Source organism: Triticum aestivum, chromosome 5D (assembly GCF_018294505.1).
Source record: "Triticum aestivum cultivar Chinese Spring chromosome 5D, IWGSC CS RefSeq v2.1, whole genome shotgun sequence".
NCBI lineage: Eukaryota > Viridiplantae > Streptophyta > Magnoliopsida > Poales > Poaceae > Triticum > Triticum aestivum.
In genome coordinates this window covers 501,848,671-501,856,299 of record NC_057808.1, presented here as the reverse complement: position 1 = coordinate 501,856,299, position 7,629 = coordinate 501,848,671, and the positions used below count along the sequence as shown (strand labels likewise).

Sequence of the window (7,629 nt, the reverse complement as noted above, 5' to 3'; positions counted from 1 at the left end):
CGGTCCCACCGAGTTGACATGTCGGTCCCACCGAAAAGCCTAACGTTCACATTCTGAACTGAATCGGTCTGACCGAGTTTTATGATTCGGTCTCACTGAGTTTGGTGAATTGTGTGTAATGGTTAGATTTTGTGTGGAGGCTATATATGTTGGAAATATGCCCTAGAGGCAATAATAAATGGTTATTATTATATTTCCTTGTTCATGATAATTGTCTATTATTCATGCTATAATTGTGTTATCCGGAAATCGTAATACATGTGTGAATACATAGACCACAACGTGTCCCTAGTAAGCCTCTAGTTGACTAGCTCGTTGATCAACAGATAGTCATGGTTTCCTGACTATGGACATTGGATGTCATTGATAACGGGATCACATCATTAGGAGAATGATGTGATGGACAAGACCCAATCCTAAGCATAGCACAAAAGATCGTGTAGTTCGTTTGCTAGAGCTTTTCCAATGTCAAGTATCATTTCCTTAGACCATGAGATCGTGCAACTCCCGGATACCGTAGGAGTGCTTTGGGTGTACCAAACGTCACAACGTAACTGGGTGACTATAAAGGTGCACTACGGGTATCTCCGAAAGTGTCTGTTGAGTTGGCACGGATCGAGACTGGGATTTGGCACTCCGTATGACGGAGAGGTATCTCTGGGCCCACTCGGTAATGCATCATCATAATGAGCTCAATGTGACTAAGGAGTTAGCCACGGGATCATGCATTACGGTACGAGTAAAGTGACTTGTCGGTAACGAGATTGAACAAGGTATTGGGATACCGACGATCGAATCTCGGGCAAGTAACGTACCGATTGACAAAGGGAATTGTATACGGGATTGATTGAATCCTCGACATCGTGGTTCATCCGATGAGATCATCGTGGAACATGTAGGAGCCAACATGGGTATCCAGATCCCGCTGTTGGTTATTGACCGGAGAGGCGTCTCGGTCATGTCTGCATGTCTCCCGAACCCGTAGGGTCTACACACTTAAGGTTCGGTGACGCTAGGGTTGTAGAGATATTAGTATGCGGAAACCCGAAAGTTGTTCGGAGTCCCGGATGAGATCCCGGACGTCACGAGGAGTTCCGGAATGGTCCGGAGGTGAAGAATTATATATAGGAAGTCCAGTTTCGGCCACCGGGAAAGTTTCGGGGGTTATCGGTATTGTACCGGGACCACCGGAAGGGTCCCGGGGGTCCATCGGGTGGGGCCACCTGTCCCGGAGGGCCCCATGGGCTGAAGTGGGAGGAGAACCAGCCCCTAGTGGGCTGGGGCGCCCCCCTTGGGCCTCCCCTGCGCCTAGGGTTGGAAACCCTAGGGGTGGGGGGCGCCCCACTTGGCTTGGGGGGCAAGCCACCCCCCCTTGGCCGCCGCCCCCCCTCAGATGGGATCTCCAGGGGGGCGGCGCCCCCCCAGGGCCCCTATAAATAGTGGGGGGGGGGGAGGGAGGGCAGCAGGACCACAGCCCCTGGCGCCTCCCTCTCCCCCTGCAACACCTCTCCCTCCCGCTTGCGCTTGGCGAAGCCCTGCCGGGATCCCCGCTACTTCCACCACCACGCCGTCGTGCTGCTGGATCTCCATCAACCTCTCCTTCCCCCTTGCTGGATCAAGAAGGAGGAGACGTCGCTGCTCCGTACGTGTGTTGAACGCGGAGGTGCCGTCCGTTCGACGCTCGGTCATCGGTGATTTGGATCACGACGAGTACGACTCCATCAACCCCGTTCACTTGAACGCTTCCGCTCGCGATCTACAAGGGTATGTAGATGCACTCCTTTCCCCTCGTTGCTAGTAAACTCCATAGACGGATCTTGGTGATGTGTAGGAAATTTTAAAATTCTGCTACGATCCCCAACAATATATACCCCTCCACCCACTCTTCATTCATGAGGAGAGCCATCAGAACATGCCTACACTTCCAGGATACATTTTCTGAGAGAGAACCACCTACTCATGTGTTGAGGTCAAGATATTCCATTCCAACTACATAAATCTTGATCTCTAGCCTTCCCCAAGTTGCTTTCCACTCAAATCATCTTTCCACCAAATCCAAATCTGTGAGAGAGAGTTGAGTGTTGGGGAGACTATCATTTGAAGCAAAAGAGTAAGGAGTTCATCATCAACACACCATCTATTACCTTTTGGATAGTGGTGTCTCCTAGATTGGTTAATTAGGTGTCACTTGGGAGCCTCCGTCAAGATTGTGGAGTTGAACCAAGGAGTTTGTACGGCCATGGAGATCGCCTACTTCGTGAAGATCTACCCTAGTGAGGCAAGTCCTTCGTGGGCGATGGCCATGGTGGGATAGACAAGGTTGCTTCTTCGTGGACCCTTCGTGGGTGGAGCCCTCCGTAGACTCGCGCAACCGTTGCCCTTCGTGGGTTGAAGTCTCCATCAACGTGGATGTACGATAGCACCACCTATCGGAACCACGCCAAAAATCTCCGTGTCTACATTGCGTTTGCTCCCTCCAAACTCCTCCCTTTACCTTCATGTGCAATATTTTACATTCTGCTGCTATACTCTTAGACTTGCATGTGTAGGTTGATTGCTTGACTTGTTCTAAGTTGCTAAAATCTGCCAAGACTTAAAATTGGGAGAAGGCTAGATTTTTATTTGGTCAAGTAGTCTAATCACCCCCCTCTAGACATACTTTCGATCCTACAGTATACTTCGTCCATGTCACTCACGTGTCATCATGATGGATTCAAAGTCCTAGAATCCACACTTAGAGCTCCATCTTCGCTACCTGTATATCTGTTGTCATCTCCATGTTTGATCATTACCAGCATGTCTATCTCTGGTATGTGTTAGGTCATTCATTCATGAGTAATATAAATACATTTTATTTAGGTCCTATCATATTCTCATGAACGATAATGAAAGTTTCTAGAAACGTAAGTACATGATAATTCAGTTGTCGTTTGTGAGCTCTAGTCATTGGTCCTTTCATCTCGAAACTTGAGCTGGTGTAGGAGTTGTAGATGTTGCATGGTGCTAGGACTACGAGAGGTGTTGTGTAGCATCCTTGCGATGCAATGGCGAAGTCTGTATTGACCGCAATCAATGACTACAAGGCGTGGATCGAAGTGATTTACAGAAGAAATCAGTTATAGTATTCGCCTAAGAAAAAGGTGATGCTAGCACGATCGTCGACACAGATCGAGGTGATCCTCTTGTCAATTCAGATTTCCCCCCCAAATCTCGTCGTGCGTGATGGGTGGCTACTTCAACGACATCAAGGAGGAATTTCCCTCTACAGGACTTTGTGACGACACAATTATAGCTATCCCGTCTTCGTTCTCTCCACCAGCGATGCTACGACGACTAAGCTAGCGACAGTGAAATTAGTTCAAATGGATTTTCATGAGGGCTTACATGTACCTCTAAGTTTTCCCAATGTCTCTTGTAAAAGCGAGGACAACTGTCCTAGACCTGGGTATTTATTTTGCATACTCGTTTTCATTATGTAATATAATCCAGATATTCCCTGCAGATATTAGACTCTCGCAAAAAAGGGGTTAAACTCCCCCTCAACTGGCTGATTTACAGCATGGTCATTGGCTGCCTCGGTACTATGCCACACATCCCCATGGACCCCACCCCAACCACGTTGATTGTTTGAGAAAAATCTCTCACTCGTTTGTCTCTCTTAATTGTCTCTCTATCACACCGCAAGCCGTCGATGCATTAGATGCCACAACCGAAAACAATGGAACGGCGCACGCTTGTTGCCGCAGCTCGCTAACCCTCTAACGCCGCAAGCCTATGCTTGATGCAACAAGTCCATGCGCGTTGGCGCCGACGCAAGGTTGGGGAAGGGTCACCGACTCAAGGGCTGCTGCTGAACCTAGCACAGCTGCGCGCGTGCACATGACGTCCAGGAGGAGCATGCGCCGTGACTACGATGACCACACCGGCAGCAACACATTCGATGTTGCGTGACAATGGCTTGCCACGCCAACAATGACATCAATGTTGCTAGAGGTGACAGTAACATGGTCCATGTCAACAATGGGTGACAAAAAGCTCACATCACGCAAGGCTTAGGTGACCGCAACATGGTTCGTGCTGCGATGATTTAGACGAGGTAAAAGAACGGTTCGACGAGGAATGCAGTATGGCTCGTGTTGCGAAGCGCGGATCCCAATATAAGTCTTGTTGCAAAGGGTGATGACGCGTCACCCAATGAAGCATGAAACTGGAGGTTACGGTGTCAACTGAACTGAAATGAAGCGCGATCTTGAAATATTTGTTTAAACTGATCTGAGCTTCCTGAGCACATTCATTAAGTTAAGCTCCATCCATAAACAAATGCATTACAATGTCGCCTTCGGCCTTGCTCTTCCTGCTCGCCGCCCACCTCGCCGCCGGCGAGACCACCACCTCCACCACGACCCTCACCGCCACCCCGGCGACGCTGACCAAACCAGACCACCACGCAGTCACCCTGCAATGGTCCAACCTCCCCGACCCGGGCCCGCTCGACTACGTGGCCGTCTACTCCCCGCCGACCTCCGGCGACCTCGACTACCTCGGCTTCCTCCTCCTCAACTCCTCCGCCTCCTGGGCCACGGGCGCCGGCAGCCTCGCGCTCCCGCGCCTGCCCGACCTGCGCGCCCCCTACCAGTTCCGCCTCTTCCGGGGGCCGCCGGGCCAGAACCCGCGCGTTGACCAGGACGGCGACCCGCTCCCGGACGCCAGCCACCGCACCGCCGTCTCGGGCGACGTGGCCCACGAGGGATCCGGCGCCCGGCCCGCCCAGCTGCACCTGGCGTTCACCGACGAGGCGGACGAGATGCGGGTGCTGTTCGTGTGCGGCGACGGCGGGACGAGGTCCGTGAGGTACGGGCCCGCCGGCCGGCGCGAGGAGGAGGAGGAGTGGGAGGAGGTGCCGGCGGTGGCGAGCACGTACGAGCGGCGCCACATGTGCGGCCACCCGGCCAACCACAGCGTCGGGTGGCGCCACCCCGGGTTCGTCTTCGACGGCGTCATGAAGGCGCTGCAGCCTGGGACCAGGTACTCCTACAAGGTAGTGACATGGTGAACTGTGGCTGCTAACACTAATTCTGTGCTGGCATTTTGATCTGAGTTTGATTTCCAGACAGACATAGCTCATTGTCCGCAATCCTAGTTTAGGATGTGCAAAATTACACTTAATTTCAGATGGGGTCGTCTGAAAGTTGTGCAAAATTTAATTCTAGAACACTAGCTTCAGTTTGATATACAGTGTAGTTTGTGACACAATACATAATTTTCGTAGCACATAGTTTCAAAAGTTCCAACCATAAGGAGCATCAAACATCATCGGCATTTGGCATAAACGCTCACCTAATCTTTTGAAGTTTGGACTGTCATTTGATAGGTTGGCAATGATTCAGGAGGTTGGAGTGAGACACACAGCTTCATCTCACGCGACGCCGAGGCCAACGAGACCATCGCATTCCTCTTCGGCGACCTGGGCACCTACGTCCCTCACAACACCTACTTCCGAACGCCTCAAGAAAGTCTGTCGACCGTGAAATGGATCCTCCGCGATCTCCAAGCCCTCAGCGACAAACCGGCAATCATTTCACACATCGGCGACATCAGCTACGCCAAAGGTTACGCATTGTTATGGGATCATTTCTTCGAGCAGATCGAGCCCATCGCTGCCAGCACACCATACCACGTCTGCATTGGAAACCACGAGTATGACTGGCCCTCCCAGCCCTGGAAACCCTCCTGGGCAGCAAACGTGTACAACGGGAAGGACGGCGGCGGCGAATGCGGAGTGCCATACAGCATCAAGTTCAGAATGCCCGGAAACTCTTCCCTCCCCACCGGCACCGACGCCCCCGACACCCGGAACCTCTACTACTCCTTGGACGCAGGTGTTGTCCATTTCGTTTACATGTCCACCGAAACAGATTTTATCCGTGGCAGTGATCAGTACAACTACATAAAGGCCGACCTCGAGCGCGTCAACCGGAGCCGAACGCCGTTCGTCGTGTTCCAGGGCCACCGGCCGATGTACACCTCGAGCAACGAGGCCAAGGACGCGGCTCACAGGGAGCAGATGATCCAGCACCTGGAGCCCCTCTTTGTGTAGCACGGCGTGACGCTCGCCCTGTGGGGGCACATTCACAGGTGCGAGAGGTTCTGCCCCATGAAGAGCTACCGGTGCCTCAACACGTCGTCGAGCTTCGTGTACCCCGGTGCTCCTGTGCATGTCGTGATCGGGATGGCCGGGCAGGACTTCCAGCCGATGTGCCCATATTCCCTCAGCCGCAACGGTCCATGTACCGTGGCAGCGAGTTCGGGTACGCGAAGCTTGTGGCCACGAGGGAGAAGTTGACACTGATGTACATTGGGAACCATGATGGGCAAGTCCATGACATGGTCGAAATACTGTCGCCGCAAGTCGGTGCCGCCGGCGGTGCGCCTGGTAAGTTGGTCGGTGCGATGCCGGAGAAGATGAGGTACCTGGGACTTGCCGGCGGCGTGGTGCTTGCCATGCTGCTCGGTTTCATGGCTGGCTTTGCTGTTAGAAAGAAGAAGGCGGGCTCTGCAGGATGGAGTCCTGTACAAGATGAGGAGTCCTGATTGGTTCGCCCTTTTACTCGTTTGTGTTGGTAATTGCTCTTCCTTTTCCACTGTAACATATCTAGACACCAATTGAATGTCTAGACACAACAGCAACTAGATACTTAGTCTTCAGATTCACCTTCATCAGTGTGTCTGAACGAAGCAATACGATCTCGACACGCAGTTGATGCATGAGTTAAATACACCGGAGGTGCCTAAATTTGTCCTGCACGATCAGTTTGGTGCATAAAAGTTGCAAAATACATAAAATTAGTGCCCAAACTTGTCCAGTCGTGCAAATACGGTGCCTCCTTCCGTATTCAAACATACGCCCTGCCCACGTGAAGTTCCAGCATTGCAGTGGCCCACATGTAAGTGGATACGTGCAGGGAGGAATTATTTTGCAGAAACATCCCTTGTATTTTATTTAATCATGTAGGAAAGTCCTCAAATACAGTGTATGCTAGAGAGAAATAACATGAAAAAAGATCTCCATGAAAAAAGATCTCCATGACTGTGTTTAGAACCTGCACCTTCAGGTTACCAAACGTCATGATCTGCCCACGTGGGCAAACTATCCGGTATGTACAAGTAATAGCTAGAAAATTATGTAGACCAATTCCACGTGTTGCTTTGCAATTTTTCTGATGCGTAATCTACCGGTTTTTTCCCAAGTTCCTGTTTAGTTTTATGACACGCAAATTTCCCATATAAAAAATACAATAATTATCGATATGCAGTTACTATTTATTTTTTTATCTTTTCATTGTGTACTTTGAAGAGGTAAAATTAACTTTTTCAAAAATATATGTGGATTTAAAAGTTACAAAAAATATTTAAGATTATTGTGTAAATTTATATATCTTCATTCCGGACCAGAAGGATACATGATTATGGTGTATCTTCATTGTATTTCTGAAATACAAAAGTATTAAACAATTGACAGCATTGTATTTTTTTGAAATTATTCAACATATATTAAAATTACTGTGTAGTAATATTAAATTCTAGAAATGTATCAAAACATGTCAACCGTGTTTGTAGAATTGTAAGGAT

General features: G+C 50.2%; 1 pseudogene; it reads left to right on the top strand.

Moving 5' to 3' along the window:
* Positions 1 to 4,330: 4,330 nt before the first annotated feature.
* LOC123125774 (probable inactive purple acid phosphatase 2) lies at positions 4,331 to 6,771 on the top strand (annotated as a pseudogene).
* The last annotated feature ends 858 nt before the right edge of the window (positions 6,772 to 7,629 follow it).